The 14,307-nt window shown below is 34.3% G+C and overlaps 2 pseudogenes; both read right to left on the bottom strand.

Moving 5' to 3' along the window:
• Positions 1–1,512: 1,512 nt before the first annotated feature.
• LOC150036352 (uncharacterized) lies at positions 1,513–4,543 on the bottom strand (annotated as a pseudogene).
• Positions 4,544–5,367: 824 nt separating this feature from the next.
• LOC150036351 (uncharacterized) lies at positions 5,368–12,208 on the bottom strand (annotated as a pseudogene).
• Positions 12,209–14,307: the final 2,099 nt, after the last annotated feature.

The raw sequence follows: 14,307 nt of genomic DNA, 5'->3' as shown, positions 1-14,307 counted from the left end.
GTGTTATTAAAGCCCTTTAATGTTGGTTTTAAACCGACACTAAAGGGCTTCAATAACACCAATAACACAGCCTTCAATGTCGGTTGCAACCGACATTGAAGGTCTTTAATGTTGGTTTCAACCGACATTAAAGGTCTTTAGTGATTAAAGGTCTTTAATGTCGGTTGCAACCGACATTAAAGCCTTTTTTTTTTTAATTCTTAATCGACATTAAAACCCGAATCTGTCCATTTTTTTAAAATTTCGTTGCCGAATTCATTTTTTTGGTCAAATACGTTAAAAACGACATTATATGTCTCGTGTTGGGTCAGGAAATATCTGTCATTGTTTTATATTAAAAAGTATAAAAAAATTTGCATGGCGAGCCCATCAATATTTGTCTTCCACCTATGAATTTATCCACAAACAAGAATCAATATTTCCAATCCATTACATATACTCATCAATATTTGTCTTCCACCTATGAATTTATCCACCAAAATTTGCAAAACAATACCATAACCAAACTTTCATAGAATACAACTTATACCAAAGCCATCATTTCTCACATTCACAAATATCAATTAGTACTAATTCCATGAATAAACAAGAATCACAATACCATGAATACAGCTTCCAATAATAAACAGATCATGTCTTCCACCTATGAATTTATCCACAAACAAGAATCACAATACCAGAACCAGACTTTCATAGAATACTTACACCAAAGCCATCATTTCTCTCATTCACAAATATCAAGTAGTACTAATTCCATGAATAAACAAGAATCACAATACCAAAATCACAATACCATGAATACAGCTTCCAATAATAAACAGATCATATCTTCCACCTATGAATTTATCCACAAACAAGAATCACAATACCAGGACCAGACTTTCATAGAATATTTACACCAAGCCATCATTTCTCTCATTCACAAATATCTAGTATTAATTCCATGAATAAACAAGAATCACAATACCATAAATACAGTTTTCAATGATAAACAGATCGTGACTTCTACCTATGAATTTATCCACAAACAAGAATCACAATACTAAAACAGACTTTCATAGAATACTTACACAAAGCCAACCAGAACCAGACTTTCATAGAATACTTACACCAAGCCATCATTTCTCTCATTCACAAATATCTAGTACTAATTCCATGAATAAAGCAAATCACAATACCATAAATACAGCTTTCAATGATAAACAGATCATGTCTTCCACCTATGAATTTATCCACAAATAAGAATCACAATACAAGAACCAGACAAGAATCACAATACAAGAACTCGACTTTCATAGAATACTTACACCAAAGCCATCATTTCTCTCATTCACAAATATCAAGTAGTACTAATTCCATGAATAAACAAGAATCACAATACCATTATCACAATACCATGAATACAGCTTCCAATAATAAACAGATCACGTCTTCCACCTATGAATTTATCCACAAATTCATTCTAAGCTAGCATTTACATTCTATTGAGACAAAAAAACAAGAATTACATCCTTACACAAATCGGCCAACAAAACTTGCCCATTGGGTCCGAATTACGTCGATCTCTCCTTGCGTATATGCATCTTTTGTATTGAACTACAAAAAGGAAAAAAAAAAGATAAACTCAACATAAGTTTACGTCCATTTATTAAATTAAAGCTAGCACTATATAAAAAAATAAATAATTTACGTACGAGGCTAGTAATGGGAGTAGTAGGATTATGCACTATTTCGTGTATATACTTTTGCACATAGTACCCGCATCCTACAGAATCTAATTGACGAGGGCACTGCATATAAAGTTGAAAACAATTGTTAAATTGTTATAAAGAAGTCGAATGAACATAAATTGTTAAAAAATGAATACAAATTTACCTTTACAGGTTTCCATTTTGGAGAAGACCGATAGTGTTGGAGATCGTGCTTGGCTTGCCATGTTTTCAATCCACTAAATAGTTTAAAAACATTAGTTAAACATAAATACTTCAATTAAGAGCTAAGAAAGTTCAATTACACTTACATATTTATAACTCCATGAAAATCCTCTTGAACCTTGCTTCGAAGAGAATCCAAAACATAAACACAATTTTCTTGTAGATTGATTACAATCAATATCCAATGATAACTATAATAAGCAACAATTTTGAAATATTAGTACATGTATAATGCAAATTAGCCACAACATAAACACAATTTACTTACCCTGTGTTATATGGAATGAGGACTATTTGGTCTAAATTAGCCAATTCTAGTTGATTGGCTAAATTTCTGGATCGGATATCTTGAGACTTCACGTGTGGCGATATTCTTGCTTGATCAATTATAAAAAACTTCTTCGTAATATCACGACCACATTCATCCCAAAGATACCTAAACAAAGTAAAAGTTATTATTTATCAACATGAAACAAAGTATACATGAGTGAATTTAGATGAGTAATACTTACGCAATGTATGTCAAAATACACATGTAGCCTATTTCAACCATATTGCAATATTGGAGCAGATCATCACGGCCTAAATAAATAAATTTGTCTCTTCCAAATATATGCTCGTCCAAAGAGATACGGATCATGTCTACATCGTTCATGTTATGCATGGCATGTCCGTTCAATAATTTGATAGTACCATTAGCGTTAGCATATTTGGAGGACTGGCTGAAGCTCTTAATTGGTGAATGATCCTACCATAACCAAAGTTACAAAAATTCAAAGTAGGAAAAATAATAAATAACCAAACTCATAAACTGAAAAGGAAACATACTTTTTTCTCGTCACCCATAACTACAAGTTCACGAGGCCATTTTACGAAGTTGCCCATTGCTTGCTTTAAGAACTCTATTTTACCCTTCACAGGAATTGGTATAGGCAAATCTTCTCCAATGACAATGTCAATCAGAACTTTAACAGTTAAGCATGACACATCATCATCAAATGTTGTGGCTACTGCAACAATATTATCTACAGTTCCTATAGCCAAGTGGCATGGTGTCCCCTTAACAAATTTAAAAGAACTTATGTCATGCATGGTTAAGCACGTACAATATGATTAAAATTTAAAAGTCACAATAAATAAATTACCTCCAAATCTTCTTTAGACATCTTCTCAGTATCTTCTTCAGATGCACTTAGTGCAACACTTCCAACAGATGATTTGGACTGATGAGATTGTTTGCTGTGAGTTCTTTCTCTTGACATTTTACCATGTCGAACAATTTTTTGACTAGAGCCTCCTTCAGTTTCTTGGCTCATAGAGGACTTTGGTTTTACTAATTTGAAATATTGAGAATGGGAAACAAAATCACCCATTCCTCTAACACGTCCCCAATGTTCTTCCGTACCCAATGCTTCGGTGAGAACATCTTCACCTTCATGAACTTCAGCCAATTTATCCTGTAAAACATATTACAATTTTCACACAATATCTATATCATCTTAAACTTATATATATGTCATCTTAAATTTTGCATAATATATACTTACAATCCGATTGGCACATTCTCGAGTAACTTCATCAAAGTATTCATTATTCTTTCCTTTTCTTGCTTCTTTCCATAAAGTCGCCCGATAAGAAGGGTCATTCGATAGGTTCTACATGAACATACATATTTAATTAGCATAAACATATTAGAATAAAATATTTAATTTAAGTCGAATAACTCACTAATTCTTGGGCAAGATTCGCATAGCCCTTCCGAGAAATGTGGTGATTATATACACATTTCGCACGTCTTTCTTTTTTAACACGACTGATTTTCTGTACAACAAATCTAGTTGAAGTTACCTATCAAAACAATGATAATGTTGACATGTAATTTATTGTGAATGACTTACCTCCCATTCTTCACTCAATCGTTCATTGACGAACGATGTCCAATGATCTTGCTCTATAAGAGAATATTGTTGCGGTGGAAATTGCAAGACCGAGGTTCATTCTTAAATGGAAGTATGAACTTTTGAGTCAACGTTGTCTTGAAAGTCCGAAACTTCCTAGATGCAGACATTAGTATACAATGTTTGGACTTAGAGTCCACATTGAACGACATCTGCACAATGAAAAAAAGTAGTTAAACAATAAACTAATAAACTACTATGCACATGAATTAAAAGTTTAGAAAACATACCGCTACACAATCAAAAAGTTTGTCTTTTAAATGATTTGGAACTTTTTTCCAAGAATCATACGTTATAGGAATTTGTTGTCGAACACAAACTCCTATATAACTCTGCATCTTCTTTGCTTCAGATCCAACCGGTTGTCCATGTTCATTATAATCGATGGTCAACCGTTGCCCAGATGTCCTTATTTGTGCCAACTCAGACATTGTAGTTGGGCCACGTGGTATACTTATTCTACTATATTTTTGTGGGATCATATTTCTATCATCCTCACTACTACTTGTTGAAGTTTCCATGTCAATCTGAAAACAAAAAAAAAACTCACACAAAAAACATATAATCTTAATATTTAAATACATATAACCATAGTAAATGACATACCATGTTTAATACATTATTTATCAACCCATCGACCCTCACAGTCATGTCTAATGTATGTGGATGTTGTATCATCAATCTCAGTAAATGTATCAACATTGGGCATTCTTTGCATACCTCCATAACCACACTCTTGTAGCATATCTCCTATTTCATCTTCATAAAAATCATCCTCAATTGTTCGTTGTGGAGATGTTAAAACAATTGACCAACCCGAATTTGCGGGGTCTTTTACATAGAACACTTGTTTTGCTTGAGAGGCTAAAATAAATGGGTCTGATTTATGTCCAATACGATTGAGGTCCACAATAGTAAACCCAAACTCGTCTGTTTTGACTCCAGTTCTATTCTCAACCCAATTACATTTGAATAAAATAAATGATAATCTATGATAGTCAAGCTCCTATATTTCTTGTATTACACCATAAAAGGTCATATCTGACATGACGGGCCTTTTATCCTTAGCACTAGAGACTTGCATTGTGGTAGCCGTTATACTAACTCCACTATTTTGAACCCTCCTAACATCATCGCGATTCTTTGTGTGATAGTAGTAACCATTGACCACATAACCAGAATATTTTGCCACAGTTGGACAAGGTCCATTAGCTATCCATCTCAAAGAAGGCGATATGGAATTTTTGGGTACTTCGAGAGCTAGTGCAACCTACGATATATTTCATAATATTTTAGTAGTTAACATTTAATTATACATCAAATAGTAGGTCTCTAGAGATTACCCGTGTGGACAACCACCGACTGAATGTACGATTATGCTCTTCTTGAAGCCACTTTCTACTTTTATTTTTACCAGAATTGAGCTTAGACAAAATATCCATATGTTGCCTATTATAAATGACAAAGTTAGTAGATTATTGAATAATCAAGTAACCTAAAACAAGAATAAGATGAAGATCTACATACTCGACGTAAGGAAGCACATCATTTACATTTTGAAGGACATAAAGATGAGCTTGATCCAACTCATCCTTACTCGATCTGATAAAAGAAGCAGCTGACAATGCTCTATCAATGTTTGAATTCGCTTTCTTTGTTGATGAGTTTAGCCCAATAGAATTAACACCAGATACGAATTCAGAACAAAACTCTATAGTCTCTTCAACAATATAATTTTCTCCAACACATCCTTCTGGTCGATTTCTATTTCGTACATAAGTTTTCAACACTTTCATGTATCGTTCAAAAGGATACATCCACCTCAAATAAACAGGTCCACAAAACTCAACTCTCTTACGAGATGCACTACAAGGTGTACCATTATTGTGAAGAATGATGGAGGAAAATACTTCTCTAAGAGGCATAGAGTGACAACGATATCCTCTTGCATACCCTTTAACTGAGATGAATCCATCGCCTTGCAACATATAGCATTAAAGAAGAAGCATAGGCGAGTAATTGCAACTCTTACATGTTTGGGTAAAATATCACGAATGGCTACCGATAATAATTGTTGCATAAGAACGTGATGGTCATGCGACTTAAGTCCGTAAAGTTTCAAATCTGTGAGCGACACTAAACTTTGAATGTTCGATGAATAGCCTTCAGGTACTTTAATTTCTGATAGTACCTTACAAAAGCTCAATTTCTCAGCTCGTGTTAATGTATAACATGTGGGAGGTAAAAAGACTTTTTTCTCTCCTACTTGAGGGGCTAACTCTGATCTAATGTTCAATTCCACCAAATCTAATCGAGTTTTTATTCCATCTTTTGTTTTACCAGGATTATCAAGCAATGTGCCAATAAGATTTGCACATACATTCTTTTCAATGTGCATCACGTCTAAACAATGTCGCACGTCAAGATACTTCCAATATTCTAACTCGAAAAGAATATTTTTCTTCCAATAAGTTGAAGTGTTATCTCCACTGTTCTTTTCTTTGATACTTTTCTTACCAAATGAATATTGATACTTTTTTTCTGCAAGAATTTCTTCCTCACTTAATGGTTCTGGGCTAAATTCTAATTCTTGTGCGCCATTAAAAGCTTTCTTTTGTTTCCTATATGGATGATGGCGGGGTAGAAACTTGCGATGCCCGAGATATGCCATCCTCTTCCATTTTGGTAAATAAGTGGATGAAGTATTCTATCACAAATTGGACATGCATGATATCCTTTAATCGTACAACCACACAAGTTACCATACGCAGGAAAATCATTAATGGTCCATAATAAAATGGCTTTAAGCATGAAACGTTGTTCTTCATATGCATCGTAACATTTTACCCCATCTTTCCAAAGTTTTTTCAAGTCATCTACTAACGGAACTAAATAAAGATCTATGTCATTTCCTGGTTGTTTAAGACCAGATATTAGTGCAGTTAACATAAAAAATTTTCGCTTCATGCACAACCATGGAGGTAGATTGTACGTCACTAACATCACTGGCCAACAACTATATCTACTACTCAGATCTCCATGTGGATTTACCCCATCTGTCGAAAGAGCAAGACAAAGATTTTTAGGTTCTGACCCAAACTCTGGCCACAAATTGTCTATTTTTTTTCCACGATAGGGCATCTTTGGGATGTTTTAATAAACCATCTGTTTCTTTTTTTTTTTTTAGCATGCCACGTCAATAAACTTGCTGTCTCTTTACTTCGAAACATTCTTTCAAATCTTGGAATTGGGGGGAAATACCACATGACTTTTGCTAGGATATTCTTAGCCTTATCATTTAAATTTTTTTTGAAGCTTCTATCTTGACGTACCACAAATGGGCATACATTTGCATTAGAGAGTTCTTTTCTAAACAAACAACAATCATTTCTACATGCACGAATCTTCTCGTACTTCATTCCAAGAGTACCCAACATCTTTTTTGCTTCATAAGTAGAAGTTGAAATTTCATTAGGACTAGGTAATATGTCATGAATTAATTCCAACAACTTAGTGAAACTCTTATCGCTCCATCCAAATTTAGCTTTTAAATTATATAACTTTACCAATGTCGATATTTTGGAAAAAGTTTTACAATTTGGGTACAATGGTTTCTTCGCATCATCTAATAATTCTTCAAAATTATAGGATTTTCCACTAAAATAGTTATTGTATGCAGCCTCAAACATTCCAATTGTGTCATCAATATCAACATCATTTTCATCAGCTTTGTCTCTTTCATTAGTAGACATATTTTCATTGTTCCTCTTAATCGGTAATGATTCACCATGAAAAATCCATGTCTGATAACTTTGATCTATACCATTAAAAAATAAGTGTTCTCTTATTTTGTTCACATCTAGAGTCTTTGCATTAGCACACTTCAAAGATGGACAACTCATGACATTCGGTATATTTGAATGTTGTAAACCATTTTTAATAAACACCTCAACCCCTAAACCATACTCAGCTGACATTCTATTCATTTTCATCCATGACTTATCCATGATTGTAAAATATGCAACTTAATCTACAAAAAAAAAAAAAAAAAAAAATAACAAGGGAAAATTTAAAAGCATAAAATTATGATTGAAAAATTTGCAACTTCAAGAAATTCAGAACAACTAGACTTTTAAGATAAACATCTTATAAATATTACCTTGTCCTTGTTATTAATGTTGTTATGAAGTCCTTTTTGTGTTGGGTGCACATTCTCCACTTGTCAACCTTCTTAAAACACGTCCAATGCAATCTTCCTATCTTCCTTCTAAATCCCCAAGAATCAAAATTTAGCCTTACACGTCAAACTTGAACCTAACAAATGAAAAACTTCACTCAACACCACACAACAACTGGCAGTGAATTCTAAGCTAAAGCCAATGGGAGGTAAGGACTCTAAACAGTAACATATAGAGATGACAAGCATGAACCATTAACCACGTTACGTATAAATTAGATCGATGGAAGAGAAAAAAGGCCTACTGCACAAAGCTACAAAAGATTAACGAAAATAATGTTCCTTACTAAAGTGCAGGATAATCAGTACCTTAATTTCTTATTTTCTTATATAGGAACCATATTGCTCAACTTGAATAACAACAAGATAGAGGATCAAAAGATAGATTGGTCAGATATAAAGAGTTATTAAACCATTTGTAAATTATAAATAAATGTAAACACATGAAAGTTTCCAGAATATATAATGGATGAGTAACATAACAAAGCAACATAAACATGGATAACACATTGGTGTTCTTGGATGAATGAGTAACAGAACAATGCACCGTCTAATGAAGCCTGAGGTTGAATGGCTAAATAGCAGTATATATTTGACTGAAATTTTTTTCAGCTAAACCAATTTCAGCTAAACAACAGTATAAATCTGCTCTGAAGAAGATAAACCCAAAATTTCTCAAATGGATACAACATGACAATGCCAATATTGTGATGCAAACACTCGATTGAGCTTACAGAAACTCGAAAGAGTCCCTGTGATGTGCAGAAAATTATGGGATGCACTATCAAATGACAGAGGAAGACAACCCCCCCTGAAGGCAAATGAAAATGTTGTTCAAATATACCTGCGATGGAAAAGCTTGGATGACGAGCTCGTTTCCGATGACCGCCCGATAACCGCCCGATGAAGACAACCCCACCTGAAGGTAAACGGCCGACCAACAGTTATTGAGAGAGGAGAGAGTTTGTTTGGGTAGGCAAACGACCGATTGAGGGTGTTGCAGTACGTTTGGTAAAGTGAGAGAGCTGAGAGATGAAATTTTAGGGTACACGCGCGCGAGAGGGAAATCAAAATTTTGATTAATTTTTTTTAAAAATAAAATAATGGGAGGCCTTCAATGTTGGTTTAAAACCAACATTGAAGATCCGTTTTTTCAACCGAATACATCCAATAATATTATTTTCAACCGACATTGAAGTCCGAATTTCTTCTAGTCATAAGCAGCTACATACTCAGCCTCCATAGTGGAATTTGCAATGCATACTTGCTTGATACTATGTCATACTACAACTCCCCCGTTTAGGGTAAACACTGACCCTGACCTGGATTCTCTAAAATCCTTATCAGTTCGAAAATCAGAGTTTGTATATCTTGTAAGAATCAAATCTTTAGCTCCATACACCGACTTATAGTCCCTTATTCTCCTAAGATACCTGAGGATGTTCTTAACCATTGTCCAGTGGTCTAACCCTAGATTGGACTAGTAACTAATGACAATTTCTATTACATAATAAATGTCTGGCCTAGTGCAAAGCATGACATACATTAAGCTAGCCATTACTGAGGCATAGGGAATACATCTCATATCCTTAACTTATTGAGGTTTCTTAGGACACTGTTCCTTAGACAAGTGAACCACGTGCCTTAGACAAGTGAACCCTTTTTAGAGTTCTATATCGAATATCAAGTCAACATTTAGTCGATATAAGTTCCTTGAAACAGAGCTAGTATTTTGTTCTCGCAATCTCTTATGGTTTGAATCCCAACTACATACTGCGCCTCTCCCAAATATTTCATTTGGAATTTGGTTTCCAGTCATTCCTTAATGTTAGTAACGTATCCTACATCATTCTCAATGAGTAGGATATCATCCACATAAAGTATTAGAAAAGCTATTTTATCATTGATGATTTTCTTGTAGATACAAGGTTCATCAGCATTTTGATCAAAACAAAAAGATTTGATCGTTGTATCAAATCTAATGTTCCAAGATCTGGATGCCTGTTTCAATCCATAAATGGATTTATTCAGCCAACAAACTTTTTGCTTCTGACCTTGGGCTATGAACCCCAGGAGCTGAGACATAAAGATATTCTCTTTAAGATTTCCATTTAGAAAAGCAATCTTGACATTTATTTGTCATATCTCACAGTCATAATATGTGGCTATGGACAAGAGAATTCTTATAGATTTAAGCATAGTAACAGGGAAAAAAGTTTCCTTATAGTCAACCCCTTTCCTTTGGTTAATAACCCTTTGCTACAAGTCTAGGTTTTGTAGATCCATTTACACTCCATGGGTTTGAAACCTTCAGGTAAATCTACAAGCTCCCATACTGAATTGAAGTACACAGACTCCATTTCAAGGTTCATAACTTTCACCCATTAGTCTTTGTCTACGTCATTCGTTGTCTGTATATAGGATAATGAATCCTTAACACCATCATCTGGTATGACAACTTGAGTTTCTATTAAACCCAAGTAATGGTTAGGTTACATCAAAACCCTCCCACTGCGTCGAGGCTCTCTCGATGATTGAGAAGGTTGAGACTGATTGAAGTGTTGACTTCTTCTTTAACCCTTGATGAAGGGCCAGCTTCATCAACAACCCTTTTTCATTCTTCAATAGCTTCATTTAATACTACTTTGCTACATGGTTTATGATCTCTCATGTGGTTTTCCTCTAAAATTATAGCATTTGTTGATACAAACACTTTATTTCTTGAGGGTCATAGAATAGACCACCTCTCGTCTCCTTAGGGTAACCTACAAATTGGCACAATTTTGAATGAGGTTCTAACTTCCCAGGGTTTGTCACTAACACATGTGCAAGAAAACCCCAGATTCTGAAGTAATGTAAACTCAGTGTACGTCCCCTCCATAACTCGAAAGGTTTCAGAAACAATCTTCGAGGGAACAATATTTAAGATGTGAACTACAGTCTCTACTACATGCCCCTAAAACGATTTAGACAATTGAGCATAACTCATCATAGAATGAATCATATCTAATAAGGTTCTAAATCCATGTACTCTCCACCCTAATCAGATTGAAGTGTTTTAATTGTTTTACCTAATAAGTTTTTAACTTCAGCCTTATACTCTTTAAACTTTTCAAAAGCTTCATACTTATATTTTATTAGGTATAATTAACCATACCTTGAATAATCATCTATAAAAAAGATGAAGTATTTATACCCTTCTCTAGTCTTTACATTCATCGGTCCACAAAGGTTCGAATGTATGAGCTCTAACTGCCCTTTGGCTCCATAACCTTTCCCACTAAAAGGTCTTTTAGTCATTTTTCTTTCAAGACAGGATTCACATGAAGGTAATGAATCATCTTTTAACTTGCTTAGGAGTCCATTATTTACCAATCTCCTGATCCTATTGAGATTTATGTGGCCTAATCTCAAATGCCAAAGGTAGGTATCATTGTTACTTGGAGAAATTCTTCGCCTTTTAGTTTGAGTATTAAAAGTTTTAAACATCTCATGATTTAAATGTGCTTTTGCTTTAGTTGGTCTTAACATATATAAGTTGTCTTCTAGTTTAGTTAAACAAATAACCACACCATTTTTCACAATGAATGCTTCATTTGAATTAAAAGAGACAGAATATGATTGTTCGATTAAACAAGAAATAGTAACAAGGTTCTTCTTCATCTTGAGAACAATGTATAAGTTTTCTAAAAACAGAAATCTATTTCCAAAAGACAACTTAGCAGCTCCCACTTCACGAGCTGAAATGGCGTCTCCCGTTCCAACCTTGAGCATCATTTCACCCTCTTCTAGCTACTGAAAGGAACTAATTCCCTGTAAAGAAGAAAAAACATGATTAGTGGCTCATGAATCAAGTATCCAAGCATCATGGTCATTTTCCACTGAACAAATTTCCAGCACTAGTAAATCATATTTACCATTCTTCTCTTTCTTCTTCTCAGCAAGGTACTTGGGGCAATTGCATTTCCAATGACCATCCACATTACAGTGGAAGCATTTACCCTGTTAGCCTTAGCTTTGCCCTTGCCTTTGACAGGAGTGTGAGCATTCCTTTTCCCTCCTTCCTTTTTCTGGATCATCTTAATACTAGAAGTTGATGGAATAGACTTGTTCCAGAAGATGAAACCTTATGGAACTTTTTGGAATGGGTAACATTTTCCTCTTCTACTACTGGCTCCTTATCTTTTATAAGATATCGAAAAGTCTGTAACTCGTTTAGAAGGGTAGTCAGATTGTACCGTGTTTTGTTTATTACCACATTGCTGCGGAATTAAAGAAAACTCTTCGAGAGAGATTTCAAAATAGAGGAGACCTGACTCTACTCGTTTATGACCACATCGTTCATTTTGGCAACATTAAAATGGACCATCAGGTCGAGAACATGTTCTCTCACTGATTGGCTCTCTTTCAATCGCACATTATAAATGTACTTGAAGGCCTTGTGTCGGGTCTGAGCAGAGGGTTGTCCAAACATCTCTTGGAGGGACTCCATAATCTAATGTGCAGTCATCATGGAAATAGAAACCTAACTAGTTAATGGTGTTACATCTAATGGTTACTATTTCACAATTTAGTATTATGCATACACATTTCGTAGGATACCTACACTCGCGTGTCACCTACACGAACGCATTGGATCATTATGTTTAGATCAAATACAAAAAAGGTCGTATCCATAGTGATACTAGGATAAGGTACCCAGCCTTATCCCTATACTATAGATCTTTTAGGCTGTATCTTAGACATTGATTCCTGTATGTCTCAATATACAGTTCAAGGCTCATAAAACAACCTTGGATGTTAGTTTATTGAATTTAGGGTTATTACGACAAAATAAATAACAATACAAACAATAACTTTATTGATTTAACATCTATAACTTTGTATTGTTGATGGTCAATTAGTAACATTTACTATCTACGAGTTTTAGGGCATGGTATAGTTTCTACAATTTATTTTTTATTTAAGGATTATGGATTTTAAAAATGGGGGTTCTACCCTTCGACAATCTCTAAACAATTAAAAGGAAAATAAAAACAAGGATGGAGCTCATTAGATAGGGCTAATGCTACCAAAAAATTTTAGCTGAAAAATCTCTTAACAATTTAGTTAAAAATTAAACGAGAAGTGAGTTATTTAGAAAATTAACTTAGTTTTTTTTTTTGATGAAAGTGGGGTTTCAATTAACTATTGTGGAGTTTGTAGTGTTTTTTTTCTTGGTGCAACAACTTTTTAGGGACTATTTGTTTAAAAATTTGTAGTTCTATCCCATGAAAAATCCTTAAACAGTTTAGTTGAAAACTAAAACGATAAAAGAGCTCTTTTGTATGGGGCAATACTACCATATTTTTAAAAATTAACTAAATCGTGGTTGCAAAAAAAAAAAATAAAAAAAATAAAAATTAATAAGATTTTTTTAAAGCAAAAACTGTGTTCATTTTCATTAAACATGAACATCCCAACAATAAAATTGAATAACATGACCTTGATTGATTTTTTTTTTTCAAAGCAAGCTTTTAGTTTTGCCAACCTAGTTGGGTTGTATATCTGTACTAATTTATTGAATGTCAATGAAGTTGGGATATAATGAGGGTACTATGAGGGTGCTCCAGTGCACCTACACCCATTTGTATCTTCTTAAAAAAAATAAATAATAAGGCCATTATGGTGTTTCTTGGTTTTTTTTTTCTCTTGGTGCTACAATTTTTTTTCTTTCTATTTATGGATTTAAAATTTGGGGTTTTATCCCTAAACAATTGATCACACCGAAAATATGCTATCTTCCTTTTCTTAATTTGAGGTCATCAGTTCATTTTAATGAGTTTAATTAATGTTTTTATAGGTCTCAGGTGCATAAGAGGTAGAGCGGGGCGTTCGGTGCAAAACAATGTCAAAATGGCTAAGTTTGGTGCTAAAATCCATTAGGGTTGAAAAACGGCCGAGGGAATAACCATTATGCCCTTAGGCGCAGCGTTGCAATACTTGAAGACAGAAGTGATGCTTTTTGGGCAAAATAGCACAGTGTTGCAATGCTACATGCGGCATTGCGATGCTTCGAATTTTAATGGACGTCGTGCGTTGTGCGCGAGCGCAAGCAAGCATTGTGACAACATCACAACTTTGTGCCGCAATGCTACGAAAACTATTCGCCCAACGTTGCAAAGCTCTTTTTAGCTTT

Source organism: Benincasa hispida, chromosome 5 (assembly GCF_027475165.1).
Source record: "Benincasa hispida cultivar pf3 chromosome 5, pf3_genome.v1.1, whole genome shotgun sequence".
NCBI classification, from domain to species: Eukaryota; Viridiplantae; Streptophyta; class Magnoliopsida; order Cucurbitales; family Cucurbitaceae; genus Benincasa; species Benincasa hispida.
This window is presented reverse-complemented; position numbering and strand designations above follow the sequence as displayed.